Below are 21,433 nucleotides of genomic sequence, written 5' to 3' on the forward strand. Positions count from 1 at the left end.
TGTTCATTGCTATTATATACAAATGCCATTGATTTTTATACATTGATCTTGCATACTGCCACCTCATTAAACTTGCTTTCGATTTTCAGCTAGATGATCATGTCATATGCAAACAGAGATGGTTTTACTTCATCCTTTCTAAACTGAGTGCCTTTTTAACCCCTTCCATTATTACCCTTTATTCCAGTTCAGTGTGGAACAGAAGTGGTGAGAGCAGATATCTTTGTCTTGCTCCTTATACTTCATGATTAAATATGATGTTATTTGCAGGTTTTCACAGAAGCCCTTTGCCAAATTTCCTCCTGTTTTTAGAAATAACAGGGGTAGTTGTTGGATTTTGCCAAATACTTTTTTTGCATTTATGAGATGAGGACGTGGATGTTCTTTTTCAGTCTGTGAATGTGATGAATTACATTAATTGATATTTTGAGTGTAACCTATATTTCTGAGATACATCCACCTGGTTCTGATATATTGCCACCTTTATATAAGGTTGGATTTGATTTGCTAAAATTTGTTTAAGAAATTTTTGCATCTACGTGCATGAGGGATATTGAGCTGGACTTCTTTTCTTTGTCTGATTGTGTCTGTAATATCTTTGTCTGGTTTTGCGATCAGGATCATAATGCTGGCCTCATAAAATTAGTTTTGAGGTACTCCCTTCTTCAAATTTCTGGTTAGAATTAGTATTATTTCTTCCTTAAATGTTTGGTAGAATTTTCTAGTGAAACTATTTGGGCCTTTAATTTTCTTTGCAGGAGAGTTTTTACTGCAAATTCAATTTCTCTAATAGTTATAGGGTTATTCAGGTAATCTATTTCTTCTTGGATGAACTATAGTCATTTTTGTTTTTCAAGGAATTTGTCCATTTATCTAGGTCATTGAATTTATTGGCATAATAAATGAATGCTATTACCTCTCTCATTCCTGAAGTTGGTAATTTGTTTATCTCTTTTCCCACTGTTTTATCAATTTTACTGACTTTATGAATGGTTAAGCTTTTAGTTTCATTGATTTTTCTGTACAATATTTTCTATTCAATTGATCTGTTGCTCAAATTTTCTACATCCTTACTGATGTTATGTTTACTTGTTTTTGTTTGTTTGTTTGGTACATAGTCCGGGACTCGAGCCCGGGTCTCCTGCATGGAAGGCGAGCATTCCACTACTGAATCACCCGGGCACACTGTTTATTTGTTTTTTTATCAATTATTGAGAGAGGACTGTTGAAATTTCCAACTGTAATTGTGAGTTGCATATTTCTTCTTGCAGCTTGATGATTTCTGTGTCATGTCTTTGGAAGTTCTATGTAAATACTTAGGATTTTAATATCCTTTTGATGAATTTATCCTATTATAATTATGAAATGACCTTCTCTGTCCCTGTTAATATTCTTTGTTCTGAAATCAAGTGACTATATTGATATAGTCACTCCAGGTTTCTTTAGATTAGTGTACACAGGATATGTAATTTTCAGTAATTTAAAGATGTTGCTTCATTGTCTTTTGTGTATATTGGTGGGGGCTTTAATTGTTTCCAATGATAAATTTGTTGTAGTCCTTATTTTTGTTCCTCTGTACAAAATGTGCCGCCTCCATATAGCTGCTTTTATGATTTTCTCTTAATCACTTGTGTCATAGTCAAGTTCATGTGTCAACTTGGCCAGGTGGTGGTAGCCATTTGTCTAGTTGGGCAAGTGCTGGCCTGTCTTTTGCTGTGAGGACATTTCATAGAATTAAATCTTGATCGTATCAGTTGCATCCACAGCTGATCGCATTTATAATCAGCCAAGGGTAGTGTCTTCTGCAATGAGTGACATTTAATCTGATCAGTGGAAGCCTTTTAAAGAGGATTCAGAAGAGACAGTCTCTCTTCCTGCTTCAGCTGGCAAGCCTTTCTTGTGGAGTTCGTCCAGACCTTCCATCCGAGTCATCAGCTTCAAAAGCCCTACGGATTTTGGATTCTACATCCCCACAGTTATGTGAGACACTGTTCTAGTTTGCTAGCTGCCAGAATGCAATATACCAGAAATGGAATGGCTTTTAAAAAAGGGGAATTTAATAAGTTGCTAGTTTATAGTTCTAAGACTGAGAAAATGTCCCAATTATAATAAGCCTATAGAAACGCCCAATCAAAGGCATCCAGGGAAAGATACCTTTCCTGATGAAGTTCAGGGTTTCTCTCTCAAGTGGAAGGGCTCATGGCAAATACAGTCAGAGACTCTCTTTCATCTGGAAAGGCACATGGTGAACATGATCAGGGTTCCTCTCTCTTCTAGAAGGGCACATGGTGAACACGGCATCATCTGCTAGCTTCTTCTCCTGGCTTTCTGTTTCATGAACCTCCCCAGGAGGTGTTTCCCTTCTTCATCTCCAAATGTTGCTGGCTGGTGGACTCTGCTCTCTCTGAATCACTCTCTGAATCTCCAAAATGTTTCCTCTTTTATAGGACCCCAGAAACTAATCAAGACCTACCCAAATGGTTGGAGACACGCCTCCAGCTAATTCAGTTTAACAACCACTGTAGATTAAATCTCATCTCCAGGGAGATGATCTAATCACAGTTTCAAACATATAGTGCTGAATAGGGACTAGAAGAAGTGGCTGCCTTTACAAAATGGCATTAGGATTAAAACATGGCTTTTCTAGGACACATACATCATTTCAAACCAGCACAGACACTTTTATAAATTTTACATTTATGGATATTTCCTGTTGATTCTGTTTCTCTAGAGAACCCTAACTAATACAACTTGCTTTCAGTAATTTGATTATGGTGTGCCTTGAAGTAATGTTATTCATATTTCTTGTGCTTGGATTTTATCGATCTTCTTGAATCTGTGACTTTAACATTTCCATAAAGCTTGAAAAGCTTTCTGCCATTAACTCTTCAAATAATTTTTCAGTCTCCCCACCTCTTCTTTTCTTTGGGGACTTCAATTACATATCCCACTGATATTCTGGTTATTTAGTCAGCCTTCTTTGTCTCTCAGTTTTATTTTGAATAGTTTATATCATTCAGTTGCTATATTTTCAAGTTTACTAATCTTCTTCAATGTTTAATCTTCTGTTTATTTCATCCCATGTGTTTTTCATCTTAGACATTGTGAGTACTATCTCTTGATGTTTATTTTCATCTCTTGATGTTTGACATGGATATGTTGTATACCTTCCATATCTCTACTAACAGGTTCAGTTTTTCATTTAGTTTCTTAAACATATTTAATATACTTACACTAACTGTTTAAATGACCTGGTCTACTAATTCTATTATCTATGTTATTTATGGATCTCTCTATCTTTTTAATTGTGAAAATAACATATATATAAAAAAGCAGTAAATTTGAAAGCACACTGAAACAATTAGTTAAAGAACAGATTTCAGAGTTTGGTATGGGTTACAGCTCCACAATTTTAAGTTTTCCTTCTAGCTGCTCCAAGACACTGGAGACTAAAAGAAATATCAATATAATAATTCAGCAGTCATACCCATTTGCTAAATCCTATTTTCTCTGTTATAACTTCACCTTCTTTTATCTTTCTCCCAATCTTTAGGGGTATTTGGGCTATTCTAAATTTTTCATGGTTGAAAGGGCTGTTGATAATATGGGATAGAGGGATAGAACTAGATGATGTTCTGGAGAGGCTGGCGCCTCTGGCTTTCAGGACTTATCTGGCCTAGGAACCCATTTGGAGGTTGTAGATTTCTGGAAAGTTATGTTAATGCATGGAATCTTTGCAGAATCTAAGATAGAATCCTAGGTGCTCTTTAGAGTTAATGGGAATGGTTTTGGTTGGGGGTTGGCAAGCCAGGCTGATACCTTATTTGCTACAATTCTTTTTCCCTTTTTGGTCAGGAAGGCATTGTTGCCGCCACAGTGTCAGGGTCAGTGTCATCCCTGGGAGTCATACCTCATGTTGCCAGGAAGGCTTTTACCCCTGGATATCAAGTCCCATGTAGCAGGGAGGGTAATGTTTTTACTTATAGAGTTGGGCTGAGAGAGAGAGAGAGTCCACATCTGAGCAAAGTAAAGAGGTTATCTTAGCTAAAACTGTTGGTAGCCTTAGCTTCTCCACTACATAAATAAGCTTCACAAGAGCAAGCCTCAAGATCAAGCATTTTATCTATTGACTTGGGAGTCCCTAATATTTGAAACAGTACCAGGGGCTTCCTTGGTGGTAAAGTTAAATAGTTCCATATTTTTATCTTGTTCCTCAAGGGACTTCGCCAATCCTTTTGAATTATCTGCTCAATATACTCTGGTATGTATCCAGGCAGCATATTTAGCTATACAGAATTACAAGCCCTGATTCCCATTCTGGGCTCCATGTAACTGGGTTGTTTAAATGATCTATCCTGATATGTTGAGTTAGATTTTGTGTGTGTTAGTTTGCAAGCTGCCAGAATGTAATGTACCAGAACTGGAATGGTTTTCAAAAAGGGGAATTCAATAAATTACAAGTTAACAGTTCTAAGGAGGTGAAACTATCCAAATTAAGGCACCAACGAGATGTTACCTTCACTCGAGAGGCCAATGGGTGAGGAACACCTCTGTCAGCTGGGTAGTCCCATTGTCGCATCTGCTGGTTCCTTGCTCCTGGGCTCCATTGTTTTCAGCCTCTCTTCCTTTGGGGGTTCTTCACTTTGCTTCTCCAGGGCTGGCTTTCATCTCTTGGCTTCCCTTGGCTCTCTCCAGTTTCTGGCTTACTTAACATCTCATGGTGATGTCTGCTAGGCTCCAAGCATCTCCAAACATCTTTGGCTTTGTTATTTGAAGTTTCTTTTTTTCCAATCATCTACATCTCCTCTCTGTGTTGGCTCTGAAGCTTATGTCATTTCTGACCCTCTCCAAATGTTTCCTCTTTTAAAGGATCCCAGTAAACTAATCAAGACCCACCTGGGATAGGTGGTGTCACATCTCCATCTAATCGAAAGATCACACCTACAATTGGATGTGTCACATCTCGGTGGAGATAATCTAATCAAAAGATTCCAACCTATATTATTGAATCAGGATTAAAAGAAAGAGCTGTTCCCACAAGAATGGATCAGGGTTAAGACATGACTTTTCTGGGGTACATAATACTTTCAAACTGACACAGTGTGCTACAGAAAATTTAGGTTTTGGAAAAATAAATCTCTCTTCCTTTGGTCTCATAGTGTAGGTGAAGTTCTAAAATACAGACACTATACTCCTCACCCCTGTATTCTGATTTACCTTAGTCCCAACCCAATTGGTTTTGTTCTTATCTCTAATTGGAGCCTAATCTCTTTTTTTTGGAGAGGGGGGAGGTGCATGGTCCAGGAATAGAACTCAGGTCTCCCACATGGAAGGTGGGCATTCTAACCACTGAACTACCCGCGCACCCTAACCCTAATCTCTTTTTCAATTTCTTTAACAGTAGTTGTATCTGGCAATGCTGACTTTCAGATCTGCAGAGTCTTAGGTGACTTAGGTGTCACACAGGTACCCAAAGTTCCAGGGACATACCAGGTTATATATCTATAGCACAACCTCCCAAAATCTACAAATAACAATTATAGATCTGGATTCAGTGAGACTGCTACAGGAGCTTGCAATCCTGGCCCCAATTTTCTTATAAGTATTTTCTAAATGAGATGATACAATATTTGTTCTTTTGTGTCTAGTTTATTTTCTATCACATAATGTCCAACAGGTTCATTCACAACATCGTATGCCTCACAGCTTCATTCCTTTCTGTAGCAGTGCAATATTCAATCATATGTATATACCACAGTCTGTCATTTTACATCTCAGTGTATCCTTCAGCCACTTCCATCTATTGGGCATCATGTATAATGTCCAAAGTCAACTGTCCATATCTCACATTATCCTCATTTAATGGTATAATCAACACTCTCAATTTTAGATAATTTTCATTGCTCCCAAGAGAAAAATAACCAATAAACACATCCTCCCCAAATAGAAAATCCAAACTTCCCCTTAACTCTTGTCTTCCCCCGCACTTATTTATCCCTGGTATTGCTGTAGTACTGTTGATGTATTCATGTTAAACATAGCCCATAGCATGCAATAGTAGTTTCCCCCTAGACCCTGATATTATAAACTCTTTGTACAGAATTCATACCTTTGAAGTAGTTCATGCAAGAACTTATTTATATTTTTAGTGTTAATCAGTGGGATACATGACTCTATACAACCTCTTTCAATCACATTCACCTTCAATATGGCAATATTACTTCTAGACTCACTAATGTATTGCATTTACTTCTATGCATTCCCTTACATTGAAGTTCAACCTCATTAACTAACCCATTCACCCATCTCGAGCTTCCATGTATCTCTAGGTCCCCTATATTCTGTATTATATGCATCTGTGTATACCTTTACCAAGGTCATAATAGTGAAATCATACTGTACCTTTTTGTGTCTGGATCATTTCACTCCACATATGTCCTCAAGATTCATCCATGTTGTGATATGCTGCAGTATGTCACTTCATTTTACTGCTGCATAATATTCCATTGTGTATATACAATATTTTGTTTATCTACTCGTCTGTTCATGGGCACTTGGATTGTTTCCATCTTTTGGCAATTGAGAATAATGCTTCTGTGAATATCTGTGTACAAATGTCTGTTTGTGTCACTGTTTTCAGCTCTTCTGGGTATATACCAAGTAGTGGTATTGTTGGGTTATAGGGCAACTTGTTATTTAGTTTTCTAAGGAACTGCCAAACTGTCTTCCAAAGTGGCTATACCATTATACATTCCAAACAGCAGTGCATAAGTGTTCCAATTTATCCACATCCTCTCCAACACTTGTAGTTTCCTGTTTCTTTAATAGCAGCCATTCTTATAGCTGTGAGGTGGTATCTCATTGTAGTCTTGATCTGCATTTTCCTTATAGCTAATCAGAATGAGTATCTCTTCATGTGCAATTTAGCCATCCATATTTCCTCTTCAGAAAAATGTCTATTCATATCTTTAGCCAATTTTATAATTGGACTGTTTGTTCTTTTGTTGTTGAGTTATATGATTTCAGAATGTGTACAGAATATCAAACCTTTATCGTACATGTTTCCAAATATTTTCTCCCCTTGAGTTGTCTGCCTCTTCACCTTTTTGACAAAGTCTTTTGAGGCACAAAAGCTTTTGATTCTGAGGCATTCCCACTTATCTTTTTCTTTTGTAGCTTGTGCTTTGAGTGTAAAATTTAGGAAACTACCTCCTATTACTTGGTTTTAATGATGTTTCTGTATATTTTCTTCTAGGAGTTTTATGATACTGATTCTTATATTTAGGCCTTTGATACATTCTGAGTTAATTTTTTTACATATGTGTAAGGTAAGGATCCTCTTTCATTCTTTTGGCTATTGATATCCAGTTCTCCCGTGCCCATTTATTGAAAAGACTATTTTGTCCCAGCTCAGTGGATTTGAAGATCAGTTGACCATAGATTTGGTGGTCTATTACCACACTCTCAATTCAATTTCATTGGTCAATACTTCTATATTTGTGCCAGTACTATGTTGTTTTGACCACTGTGGCTTTATAATAAATTTTAAAACCAGGACCTGTTAATCTCCCATTTCGTTTTTCTTTTTAAGGATATTTTTAGCTATTCGAGGTCTCTTTCCCTTCCAAATGAATTTGATAATTAGCTTTTCCAAGTCTTCAAAGTAGGTTGTTGGAATTTTGACTGGAATTGCTTTGAATCTGTAGACCAATTTGGGTAGAATTGACATCTTCGCTGCATTTAACTTTCCTATCCATGAACAAGGGAATGTCTTTCTACCTACCTAGATCATCTTTGATTTCTTTTAGCGATGTGATGTAGTTTTTTGTGCATAGGTCCTTTACATCCCTAGTTAAGTTTATTCCTAGATAACAAGTATTTTAAGTTCAATTTTGAATGGAAGTTTTTTCTTAATTGTCTCCTCATTACATCATTGCTTCTGTATAGAAACATTAACGGACCCATTCACCCATCTCAAGCTTCCATTACTGATTTTTTGCACACTAATCTTATATCCTGCCTTGGGTGAATTTGTTTATTAGCTCAGAAGGTTTTTCATACGTTTCTCAGAATTTTCCAAATGTAGTATCATGTCATCTGCAAATAATGAAAGTTTTACTTCTTTTCTGCTTTGGATGCCTTTTTTTTTTTTTTTTTTCTGATTGCTCTAGCTTGAACTTCTAGTATAATGTTGAATAATAGTTGTGTCAGAGGGCATCCTTGTCTCATTCCGATCTTAGAGGGATGGCTTTCAGTCTCTCACCATTAAGTACTATGCTAGCTATGGGTTTTTCATACATGCCCTTTATCATATTGAGGAAGTTTCCTTTGATTCCTACCTTTTGAAGTGATTTTATCAGAAAAGGATGTTGAATTTTTTTTAATGCTTTTTCAGCATCCATGAAAGTGATCACGTGATTTTTCTCTTTCAATTTGTTAATGTGCTGTATTGCATTGATTGATTTTCTTATGTTAAGCCACCCTTGCATTCCTATACACTTAGGCCTGGTGTATCATTCTTTTAATGTGGATTTGATTTGCTAGAATTTTGTTCAGAATTTTTGCATCTATATTCATTAGAGAGATTGGCCTGTAGTTTTCCTTTCTTATAGCATCTTTACTTGGTTTTGTTATTAGAGTGATAAAACTCATAAAATGAGTTAGGTAGTGTTCCTTTTCACTCCATTTTTTTTGCAAGAGTTTGAGCAGGATTGGTGTTCTTTTTAAAATGTTTGATAAAATTCCCCTGTGAAGCCACTGACTCTGGGCTTTTCTTTGTAGGAAGATTTTTTATGATTGAATTTCTGTACTAATGATTGTTTTGTTGAGATCTCATATTTCTTATCAAGTCAGTTTAGGTTGTTTGCATATTTCTAGGAATTTGTCCATTTCATCTAAGTTGTCTAGTTTGTTGGTGTATGTTGTTCATAGTATCCTCTTATGACATTATTTATTTCTTCAGGGTCCATGGTAATGACACTTCTCTCGTTTCTGATTTTATTTATTTGCGTCCTCTCTTTTTATTTGTCATCCTAGCTAGGGGTCCATTAATTTTACTGATTTTCTCAAAAAAACAATTTTTAGTTTCATTAATTCTTTCTATTGTTCTTTTGTTCTCCCATTCACTTAGTTCTGCTTTAATCTTTGTTGTTTTTCTTCCTCTATTTGCTTTGGGGTTAGTTTGCTGTTCATTCTCTAGTTCCTCCAGATGAGCAGTTAAGTCCTTGATTTTTGCTCTATCTTCTTTTAAAGATATAAGCATTTAGGGCAATAAATTTCCCTCACAGCACTGCTTTTGCCGTATCCCATAAGTTCAGATATGTCGTATTCTCATTTTCATTCATCTCCAGATAGTTACCGATTTCTCTGGCAAATTCTTTGACCCACTGGTTGCTTAAGAGTGTCTTATTTAATCTCCATATATTTGTGAAAGTTCTGGTTCTTTGGTGGTTGATTTCCAGCTTCAGTCCACTGTGAGCAAAGAAAGTGTTCTGAATAATTTCAATGTGTTTAAATTTATAAAGATCTGTTTCATGCCCCACCACATCTATCTTGGAAACTGTTCCATAAGCACTAGAGAAGAATGTATATTCTGGTGTATTGGTGTATAAGAATCTATAGTTGCCTGTTAGGTCTAATTCACTAATCAAATAGTTTATGTTCTCTATATCTATATCCTCAGTGATCCTCTGTCTGGCTGTTCTATTAGAGAGGAGGTTGGTGTATTGAAGTCTTCCACTATTATTGTTGAAACATCTGTCATTCCCTTCAGTTTTGCCAATTTTTGTCTCATGTATTTTGGAGATCCTTGATTGGGAGCATAAACATTGATGATTATTATTTCTTCTTGGTAAATCGTTCCTTTTATTAATATGTAGTATCCTTCTTTGTCTCTTATGACTTCTTTACATTTAAAGTCTATTTTGTCTGATATTAGTATATCTTCTCCTGTTTTCTTTTGGTTACAGCTTGCATGGAACATCTTTTTCCATCTTTTCCCTTTCAATCTATTTGCATCTTTATGTCTAAGATAAGGCTCTTGTAAGCAGCATATATATGGATCATATTTCTTGATCCAATTCTGCCTATCGGTACATTTTAATTGGTGGGTTTAGTCCACTAACACTCAAAGCTATTAGTGTAAAGGCATTTCTTGAATCTACCATCTTATCCTTTGAATTATATTTGTCAGGTCTATATATTCTTTTCTCTCTTTTTCTTTTTATCCCCTAAATTACCCATACTGGTACTCTTCAACTCTGTGCATTCCTCCAGACCTCCCAGTCCTGTCTTTTTATTTCAGTCAACAAATTTCCCTTTAGTATTTCTTGTAGGGCCAGTTTCTTATTGAGATTGGGGCCGGTGAGGGTAGGGGGGAAGGATGTGGGGGTGGGGGTGGGGGGCCAGGGGGAGTGCACAAGTGTCTGGGGCAGGAGGGGAGGGATGCAGGGGTCAATGGGGCAGGATGTGGGTATGCATATGCACAGGGGGGATGGACATAGGTGTTTGGGGTACCGTTAGGTGCTGGAGTGCGGGACATGGGGCACAGAGGGAGGGTGGGTGCGGGGAGCGGCAGCACGCGTGGGTGTGGTGTGTTCAAGGAGGTGGCTTGGTTAACCTCCTAGTTCCCGCCTCCCAGTCTGTGCATTTCTGCAGGCTCTGGGCCTCCATTTGGAAAGGGGTGCGGGTGGGGGGGGGGGAGGGCTTTTTGCACTAGCTGGATGATTTCCAGTTCTCTGCATCTCTTTCCTCTGCATTTTCATCCAGGACCTCCCTTTGTAGTGTGGAAGACCCTTTCAGGTCATTGGCACCCTGGGATCACTGTCCCAGACCTTTTCCTGTTGCTTCTCTAGCCATTCCTTGGAGCAGGGGTGAACTCAGCCTATCCTAGTCTGAGATGGTGGCATCTTCCTGGAAGTCTCTGGGTCCCTTTTTAATTGAATAATCATTCTCCTTATAGGTCTTATTTTATAATTTTGTATGACTGGTAATTTTTTACTGTATGCCAGAGACATTGTGAATTTGATTCATGGTATCAAATATTTTTTGTATTTCTATAAATATTACTGAGCTTTATTCTGGGATATAGCTAACTTTCTTAAAAACATTTTGATCCTTGCAGATTTTGCTTTTAAATTTTCTTAGATGGAACGGGAGCAGGATTAAATCTTGGATGAATACTTTCCCCTCTTAGGAGCAATCTAGTAGATGCCTTGAAATATGAGGTTTTCTATTTTATCTGATGGAACCAGGAACTATTTCCAGCCCTGTGTTAGCGCCAAGGATTGGTCCTGCTAATATTTTTGGATGGTTATTTTCTCAGTCTCAGAATATGGAAGAATCACATAGGCAGGATTTACTTATCCATTAGGTACAGTAAGCATGGTGCCCAGGGCCTACAATACTTTTAGGAGGCTCACAAAATGTTTACTTTATTTTACGATCAGAAAAAAAAGTCAAAGAAAATGTTTTAATAAGTACTAAAACATTCATCTTTATACCAATGCAGTTGTAAAATATGTGGATATAGGTAGGGAGGGGCACACAGAGATAAACACGACTAGGGCAGTTAGAAGCCATGGCCCAGATTCATGGGTGGTGAGTCTATGCCACGATGACCTGCATGGGCCCTGGGAGTGAGCCCTGAGCTGGGTGATGGTGGGTCCGGGAGGCAGTGGGCTTTTATCCCTAGAGTCGCCAGCTGGTATTCATTGGGAACCATTCTCCTTGCAGGCCAGCGTATGATATCACCTCTGGGGGCCCAGTGTTGGCAGGCAGCCATGGATGCCAAGCAGTGCTGAGAACAGGGTGGGCATGGCTGCAGTCCTGTAGGTCCTGCCTCACCTGGCCAAAGACCCCTGTGTCCATGCTCTTGGTAAGGTTTGGTGGTCCAATTGGTCCATGGCATGACCCCAGCAGAGCATGGGTCACATGTTTGAGAGTGCTGTGGATAGCATGCTGCTGGGCCTCAGGCCACACTGGGACCTGGCCTTGGACCTTGGCAGTGATCAGCTGAAGGTGTAAGACCAGTGCTTTTAGGTATGGGAAAACCTCTAACTGGGCTTCAGCAAAACTATGCTGAGCATGGCAGCTGCAGCCAAGAAGCTGTTAGACCAGCATGTTGTACAAGGTGTGATTTCAACATTCCTAAGGGGATCTGTGCAGCTATGGAGTATGCCCACCAGCAGGAGATGCAGCTAAAACCACACAGCTGTCTCCAGATATTCAAAGGTGTAGAGGACAACCTGCCAGATTGTGAGGCCCTGCAGGCTGTGCTTGCCATCCAGCAGCTGGCTGAGGGCCTCACAGATGACAACCCTGCTGCTGGTACTCATCTCAGGGGGTGACTCAGCCCTACGTCCAGCCCCAGCCTACCTGCCACACTGGAGGAGAATCAGGTGCTCACCAAACTGCTGGCAGCTGTGGAGATACCATCCAGGAGCTGAATACCATCTGAAAGGCTCTGTCCCAGATCACAGGTGGGGAGCTGGCCAAGGCCAACTCACCTGCCCATGATGGTGAGCCTGATTGTGTCAGATGTAGTAAAGGGCCCTGTGGAGATGCTTGCCAGCAGGCCCACTATGGCCAGTCCCCACGACATGCAAGCTTGCCTACATATTCTCAATTGCTATGGCCTTCGTGCTGCTTTGCCACATTTGGTGAAGACAGTGCTGGCTCAGACCAACTCTGCTGTGGGCCACACGCTCGTGGTCACATTCTCAATGTGACGATTGGCTCCAACATGCTGACACTGGCTGAGGCCAGCAGCAAACCAAAGCTCTGGGTTACTGGGCCATAGGGCTGAGCACAGCCATGCAGGGTGATGTGCAAATCATGGCTCAGTTTTATAACTGATGGCCTCAATGACTGGAGCCTCTCTTGTCCCACCTGGAGCTGGGGCTTCTGTGGAGGAGAAGGCAGAACTTGAGGGGCTGGTGGCTCAGTTCCAGCTCCCAGATCTGCAGCTGGAGGAGGTTCTGGAAGCTGTGGTAGGGGCTAGAGGCCCCTCTGCTGCCTGGTTGGGAGCACAAAGTGCAACTGCAGGGGTCAGACAAGGGTAACTAGAACCAGGAGATGGTCCTGCATGATAGAGCAGAGCTAGGACCATGGAACCCAGGGCTTATTGACGTGCTTTTATTGAGCAGTGGCACCTATGAACTCACAGAGGCTGCCAGAGCATGGGACATGCCCAAACTTGCCAGCCAGCCCACTGCCGAAGTGCTGGATGTGGCCACTTTCTTGGTCCACCATGACCCTCATACCTTCTTCTGCTGCCTCCAGGGTGGCTTTGTACTGTACACAAAGCTGACCAGTATCAGCGTCATGGATGGCCACCTCGAGTTCCTACAGCTATGGTGATGCCATAGGTGACATTTTAGAAGCTCAGGGCAGGGTTCTTAGCAGTTCAGGCTGGTCCCTAGTACCTCACTGGACCCTTAGGACCCTCATCACCTTGGTCTTGACTTCTTGGTTGGTTCTCATACTTCTTTCCTAGAGCTTCTTTGCTGTGTCCATTTATACTCCCCCCAAACCATACTGGCAGATTAGGGGTCCCTTCCCCCTTAACCTCTGCTATGGAAGCGGGTACTGCTGAGGACAGGACAAGCCTTTGGCCAGTGAATTTTTAATTTTGTGTTATCAAATATTTTTGTATTTCTATAAATATTACAGAGCTTTATTCTGGGACATAGCTAAATTTCTTTAAAACAGTTTGATCCTTGCAGGACTTGCTTTTAAATTTTCTTAAATGGAACCAGAGCAAGAAGCCTGACTTTTCTGTCAGGGTGAAGCCTCTCTCCTGAGCCCCTCAGCATGGCTTTTCTGTACAGTGAAGCAAGACAGGCTGTGAGAGCAAAAAAGACCACATAATGAAAACAAAAAAGTGATGTGTCCACAAAAATCACAATGTAGCCTTGCTTATAGGTAAGGTAAAGCGTCTTAACTAAGAGCTGGAGATGTGCATTATCTTTCAAAAGGAAACAGAACAATGTAATTGGATGTGCTCCCTGATGGTGATGGTTTCTTGAGAAACAAGCAGAGAGGCCCTGGACTGGGCTCATAATGGATCAGTAAGAGAAAGAAGAGGAGACAGGACCAAAAGAAGGAAGGCAGAGAGGCTTTGAAGGGTGATGTGTATAGCAGGGCATTTGAAGTCAATACAGCCAAGGCAAATCCATTTTAATTTCTCAGCCTGAGTTTCCTTACCTCTGGAAGGAGTTCATGCTAAGGGACATTACATCATCATCACAGGAATCCTGGGTTGCAGGACCATCAACTTCCATTACTTCAGCTCGGGGTTGGGGGTGGGGGTGATTGGATATTCAAAATTTCATGCAAGGGCTCAGAAAAAAAAGTATCAAAGGAACAATGCTCTATATTGAGATGAGATCTCATATTCTTAGAAGACTTCAATTCTTTACTCTAAACAGAATCAGTGCCAGTATGAAAGCACAAGTCTAGGACCCTATCTTATACCCTCTGTTCTAAGTGGAATTGCTGAAACTGGAGTTGAGTCTCTGCCATCTGGTGTGCAAATGAATTAGGGCACAGATCAAATACAAAAGTGGAAAAAGAAACAGGCTAAAACCCATAGGGAGAACTTTCTATTTCTTAATCTGTCTCCTGTCCCAAATAGCTCTGCTCTCCTCCCCTCAATTTGTGTTTATGAATTAAGTTTCTTTCTCTTGCAGCAGATGTCATCAGACTGGCCGTCCCTAAACTAGGTCAGAAAGAATGGTGGTGAACTGACAAAGGCCCTTGGGCCACATCATCCCTCGTCCTGACACCCCCTCCAGTTCCCTGGCCTGATTTCCATGACATCTTAGAGTAGTCCTGTTTCCCAGAACCATCAGGGTTTGGGGAGTCCTCTGTCCAGCTTCATGACTCTTTATCTGCAGATTGTCAATCCCTTCAGCTGGAACCAAGAATGGTACATAGATCTTGACTGTCCTCATCTTCTTATGCCTCTACCAACCTTGAGCCCTTTCATTTTCATTCCAGTATAACACAGATGAAATAACTTCAGAGGACATCTATCTATTTATCATGGCAGCTAGAAAACCACTATTTTCTTCTTGACTTTCTATTGTGCTGGGGCCTATTGCAAATAGACAGACAAAATGCACATCAGGGCTCCCCATTGTGCATTTGAGACAGCATTTCTGTATGAGTGGAGTATAAGTTTTAAGGTCAAATAAGCCTTATTTCAAATTCCAGGAAACTAAAACTTAGGGAAATCAGTGACTTGCGCATCTACCAAGGGATAGAATCCAGTGTCAAGCTTTACAATTCCAACTCCAATATACAATTTCATTCACATTTTCCTTCTTCCTCATTGACCTTTGTTAGGAATCTAGGCTTCAATTTTCCCCTTCTATCAAGGTGAACTTTAAGAGAATAGCTATGGCATGAGTATGACTAATATTTGAAAGGAAAATAATTATATGAATTATATTATATTAATGCCAAAGATTATCAGCAGCAAAGAAGCAAAAGCTAATGAACACTGAGGAATCAGGAACATGGTATTTTCCTCTTCAACTGGTATTATAAAGATAATCTCTTGATTTTCACTTTGGAGTAGTGCTGTAAGTTTTAGCAGACCAATGCTAGAATATCAATAGAAAAATTGGAATCAATTTTTAAAAATCATTGTGTAGGAAAACGTGAGTGTTATGAAGACTACATGAACTAAAGTTTCAGAGAATCAGCATGTCCTGAAATGAGCTGACATTGCCAACAGGATTTTGACTCTCTCCTTTCCTGGGGACATTTGCCTACTCTGGTCCAGGCTGAGTATCAGACAAGGTCCAGGTAGAGATCCTTCACAGGTAAAAAGGGAAACCAGTAAAACTTTTTGCAGTTGTATGGGCCTGTAGGACATAGAACTTTAGAAACCCCACGTGCACTATTTTGAGCCTTATGGCTGTCTGGAAAACTAGACTATTATCTTCTGAAAGGCAATGGGTAATACCTTGCATTCTCTAGTACTTGGAGAACAGAGACCCATCACTGGAAGGAGACAGCTTCAAGATCTCTATTCATGGGCTTGCTTGAAGCTGCCTAGGATGAGAGGCTAGAAATCTACAGACTTTCAAGGCTGATGAGTTTGAGATCTGCCAGGAGTCACTCAGAAACTTGCAAGGGCCATGTTGAAATAATAAAGGTCAATGAGAGATAGCCTGGATCTTACTAAAACTGCAAAAATAGCTGCAATACAACTAAATCCCTACTGGATTGAGATAATCAGGCTTTTAATTTATCTGTCCAACAGAGGAAGGAAACTACTCTCTGGTAGCAACTCTTGTCATTTTCTTTTTTTCCTAAATATACAATATTGGGTACATTTCAAAAATTGCTTAACTTACAAAGAAGCAAGAAAATATGACCCCACAATATAAACAATATAACATTGCCAATATAGATTTTTTAAAAAGCTAACTATATACTGCCTGCATATTTTAGATATAAAAATACTGCCTGCATATTTTAGATATAAAAACACAGATAGATTAAAAGTCAAAAATGAGAGAGAAACACTATAAACACTAACAAAAAGAAAGCTAGTAAAGCTATTTGAATATACTTGACTTTAAGTTATAAATTGAAGCAGAGTTATATAAGATTAAGGTAGCCAAGGTAGCAGACAAGGCATTTAAGTAACCATAATTAATAGATTAAATGAAATAGAGGCAAGATGGACAAAATGAGTTAAAAGATACATAACTGCAAAATAAATTGCAGAAGTATCAAAAAATCAAATGTACCCTAGTAGAACTGGAAAACACAATATCTGAAATTAATACCAAATGGGTAGCTTCAGTGGCAGATTAGATACAACAGAACACAGAACTAGTTAGCTGGAAGACAGGTCAAGTGTCAAGAGGCAAAAAATAGGAAAGTATGCAAAACAAAGAGACACACGGTACCCATTTATGTCTAACATATGTACCACCATAGCTCCAGAGGGAGGAGGGAAGAGAGGGAGCAGGAGATAAAATCAATATTCAAGAAGTATTAAATTTGCATTTTTCAAAACTGATGAACATCCATCCCCATATTCAAGCTCAGAGAACCTCAAGCAAGACAAAAACTAAGAAACCAGATCCAGGCCTACCATAATAAAACTACTAAAAACCAAAGACAGAGAAAATCTTACAAGTAGCCAGAAGGAAAAGAAAGACACATTACCTTCAGTGCAACTTCAATGAAAATGGCAGCTGACTTCCCAACAGAGATGATGAAAGCCAGAAGATAAGGTAAAAACATCTCTAAAGGGATGAAAGAAATAGACAATCTAGAATCCTAATCCAGTAAAAATATCCTTCAAAGTGTTGTTTTGAAGCAAATGAAAACTGATGGAGTTTGTTGCCAGCAGGCCTGCATCAAAAAAATGTTTGTTTGTGTCTTTTGTTTTTTTTTTTCGTTTTCCTTTTTATTTTTTTCTCTGTATTAACATTCTATATCTTTTTCTGTTGTTTTGCTAGTTCTTTTCCTAAATTGATGCAAATGTACTAAGAAATGATGATCATGCATCTATGTGATTATGTTAAGAATTACTGATTGCATATGTAGAATGTAATGATTTCTAAATGTTGTGTTAATTTCTTTTTTTCTTTAATTAATAAAAAATAAAATAAAATAAAATAAAATAAAAAAAATAATGAAAGAGATTTCTTTTGGCAGAAGAAAAATGACCCTGAATAGAAATGCAAAAATACTAGATGGAAAAAAAAACCCAGAAAGAGTGACTATGTGGGTAAATATAAATGAATACTTACATAAACAATGACAATTCTTGTGGAATTTAAAATAGACATAGAACTAAAAATGCATAAGAACAATAAGACAAAATATGGGGGTGGATAAATAGAGTTTAAAGATTCTAAGTTTTTGCCAGTTCAGGGAAGTGGTAAAATAATGTATTTTATTAGATTGAGATAAGTGAAACTTGCTTGTTTTGACTCTAATTACTAAAAATTATAAAGTGTGACTAACAAATTAATGGAAGGAAAATATGGATTAATAAAAGTTATCTGACTATGCCAAAAGAAGGCAAGGGATAAGGAAAAGAAAGGGTTCTTTCCTTTTGGAGCAAATAGAAAACAAATAGTAAATTGGTATATAAAGCCAAACTAAACAATAAATAATATGGGATTATTGTACTAGCTAGAAAGAGACACAGTCCTCTATTCTGCTCACAGAAGTCACATTTAAATATAAGAAAACAGAAAATTTGAAGGTAAAAGGATAAAAAATGTAGATATCTTCACAGGAAGATATCACAATCATAAATGGTCATAATAATCTAGGTTCAAAATATGTGACAAAATTTTGAAACCAAAAAGATAAATAGATAATTCCACAATCATAGTGGGAATTATAATTTACCTCTTTGAACAGCTGATAGAACAAGAAGATAAAAAGATCAGTAAGTGGAAGAACTTAATAACGCCATTAACAAATTTTATGTAATGCACATATGATCACACTCAACAGATGCATGGAACATTTACCAAAATTGACCATATACTGGCCATTAAGAAAGCATCAGCAAATATCAAATGACTGAAATTATTCAGAGAATATTCTGACTGTAATGGAATTAAGGTAGAAATTAATAACGAAAGGGTAAAGAAAAAAAATCCCACTGTAGTCTACATAATCCAAAGGTGAAAGAAAAATGAAAACTAGAGAATATACTAATTGAGTAAAAATTAAGATATCACATATCAGAATTTGTGGGATAGAAATAAAGCAGTGCTTGGGGGGAATTTATAGCCTTGAAATTTTATATTTGAATGAAGAGACTGGAAATCATTTGTTTCCTTCTTAAATGCTAAGAAAAGAAGAGCAAATTTAATATAAGGAAAGTAGAAAAAAGGAAATAATAACAAGCTAAAATACATTAAATATAAACAAATGTAAAGTATATCATCAGAGTCAAAATTTAGTCATTTGAAAAAGAACATAAAATTATATACCCCCAATTAGAGCAATTATGATAAAAAAGAGAAAAATTACTAATGACAGGGATGGAAACAACAGAACTACAGATTCTACAGGCAGCAAAAAATAAAAGGATTTTGTGAGCAACTTTAATTACAATAAATTTAACAAGTTGGAAGAATGTACAAATGCATCAAAAAATACAATTTACCAAAGCTGACAGAAGAAAAATAGAAAATATAAATTGTCCTATCTCTGTTAAAGAAATTAACTCTGAGTATAAACAAGAACAAACCTTTCCAGAAAAGGGAAACACTTAACCCTTAAGTATTTTTATGAGATTAGCTTAACTTTCAGTAAAAATATGACAAAGATATTAAAAGAACAAAAAATTACTTGAACTTGGAAATTTAACTGAGGAAATTTCCAAGTTAAGAGTGGAAGGTGCAGCCTGGTTTCTCCTTGCAATTAATAGTGAAATGAGAGAGGAAAGAGATAAAATGAGGATTGAATTGTGAAGCACAAAGGACCCAGCAATTAATGATTTGAAAAATTCTGAGCTTATTGTGCTGGTTTGAAACTGTTATGTATCCCAGAAAAGCTATGTTCTTCTAATCCAATCTTGTGCAGCAGGACTATTGTTGGGTGGCACCTTTTAATAAGGTGGTTTCCATGGAGATGTGACCCTGCCCATTCAAGGTGGGTCTTAACATGCTTACTAGAGACCTTTAAGAGAGAAACCTTTTGGAGAAAACACAGACATTTGGAGACAGAAAGTGCTCTGGGAGATGCTACGAGATGAAATCCAGAGTTTGACCTGGAGAGCTGAGAGAGAACCCTGGAATCAGAAGCTCAAAACAATGAGCCAGGAGCAAGGACCAGCAGATGCCAGCCATGTGTCTTCCCAGCTGACAGGGGTGTTCCTGATGCTAGTGGCCTTTCTTCAGAGTCCAGGTATCATCTTGTTGATGCCTAATTTGAATATTTTCATAGCTCAGAATTGTAACTTGTAACTTAATAAGTCCCCTTTGTAAAAGCCAATCCATTTCTGGCAGCTTTAGCAAATTATATTGCATTCTGGCAGCTTTAGCAAACTGAAACACTTGTCCAGTTAGTGTGTGATAGTGTACTCTGAGACTAGGACCCTCAATGGCTCTATCAGGAACTTCCCTGAGCTTTTGGGAAGTAAGTCCCCAGAGGATAGAGTGTTTAACTGAACAATCATTTGCTAAAGATGCTGTAGTTGAATATGGATCCAGTCAGCCTTTTCAGTGGAAGCCAAGTTTGGAAATGCAATTATCTAGAGAGGATCTGTGATATTTTTCTTTCGTGTGATGATTTGGACCCCCTGGAGCTACATGCAATACTAATAAGATTTTTACAAATCTTGCATGGACAGAAGCAGTGGCTGAAAGGGACAAAGCAGGGATAAACAGAAGGAAGAATGACTTCAAGAGCAGATATGGAAGCCAAATTCTGGACAGAATTTATTTTCTCCAGCCAAGAGAGTGAGCCCACCCATGTTTGTGGAAAGGGCAAATCCACCTCTGCATTTTCAGGGGACAGACCATCTGCTGCTGTCCTTAGAGGGGGTGGGTCTTGGACCCCATTGTTTGGGGAGAGTGCCACCACCCCAATGCTCAGAGATGGTGGGGTCTGGGCCTGGTGGTTTGCTACTAGACAAAGGTTGTAGATTCTTTTGCCCAATGAGCTCAGTAACCAATTTCTAAGACACTGAGTTTCCACAGAGAGAACAAGTTTATTATTAGGTGCATAGTAGGAGAGCAGATGCCTAGCAGCCCAAAATCTGTCTCCCTGAACTCCAGTAATTCTGATAGTTTTATTTGTTAAAAAGATGGGTAATGATCAGAGTGGCCCCAGATGATGTAATTAGAGGTGGTCTGATTATTGAGCTTATGTAGATTGATTACATGCTTAGTCACAGGGTGTGTATAAGAAGATGGCAGAGAGGTATAGGTGACTTGTAGATTAACGTCTGAGCTACTGCACATGTCAGGGAGGCTCACTTTGGTTAGATCCACTCTCCATTATCAAAATAACTTTAGATTTGGGGCTGGGCTGACCTAAGACCCTTCATTAATAAACATTAGGGGCTGTCTTTAGTGATGATAAGACTCTAAAAAGTTGAAAAACTGGATAACTGTGTACAAATGAAGGTCAGTCCCAGCGTTTTTACAATCACAGAGGCACAAGATAAGGGGTATACAATCATTATCAGAGGTCAAGGCAGATGAATTACAGTTCAGATATTTCAGCTGTTTCCCTCTGTCTACTCCAATATGCCAGAAAGCAAAAAAAGGAATATTTCTATAATGATTCAGTAATCAAAATCATCCCTTAAATTCTGATTTCTCAGTTACAAGTTCACAGAAAGCCTGGGCACCATCCCAATGCTCAGGGAGGGCTGAGTCTGTGGCCCTGTGAGCTCAGAATGCCTAGCCACTATTCTGATGCTAGAAGAGGG

The 21,433-nt window shown here is 38.6% G+C and overlaps 1 long non-coding RNA gene and 1 pseudogene across 1 annotated transcript in view; one reads left to right on the forward strand and one right to left on the reverse strand.

Annotated features, from left to right (window-relative positions):
- Nucleotides 1-21,433, reverse strand: part of LOC143677213 (uncharacterized) — a 352,942-nt gene that overhangs the window by 210,549 nt on the left and 120,960 nt on the right. The window lies entirely within an intron of this gene.
- LOC143676706 (glycerate kinase pseudogene) lies at nt 11,815-13,359 on the forward strand (annotated as a pseudogene).

The sequence above is a fragment of the Tamandua tetradactyla genome, chromosome 3, assembly GCF_023851605.1.
Source record: "Tamandua tetradactyla isolate mTamTet1 chromosome 3, mTamTet1.pri, whole genome shotgun sequence".
In the NCBI taxonomy this organism is placed as follows: domain Eukaryota; kingdom Metazoa; phylum Chordata; class Mammalia; order Pilosa; family Myrmecophagidae; genus Tamandua; species Tamandua tetradactyla.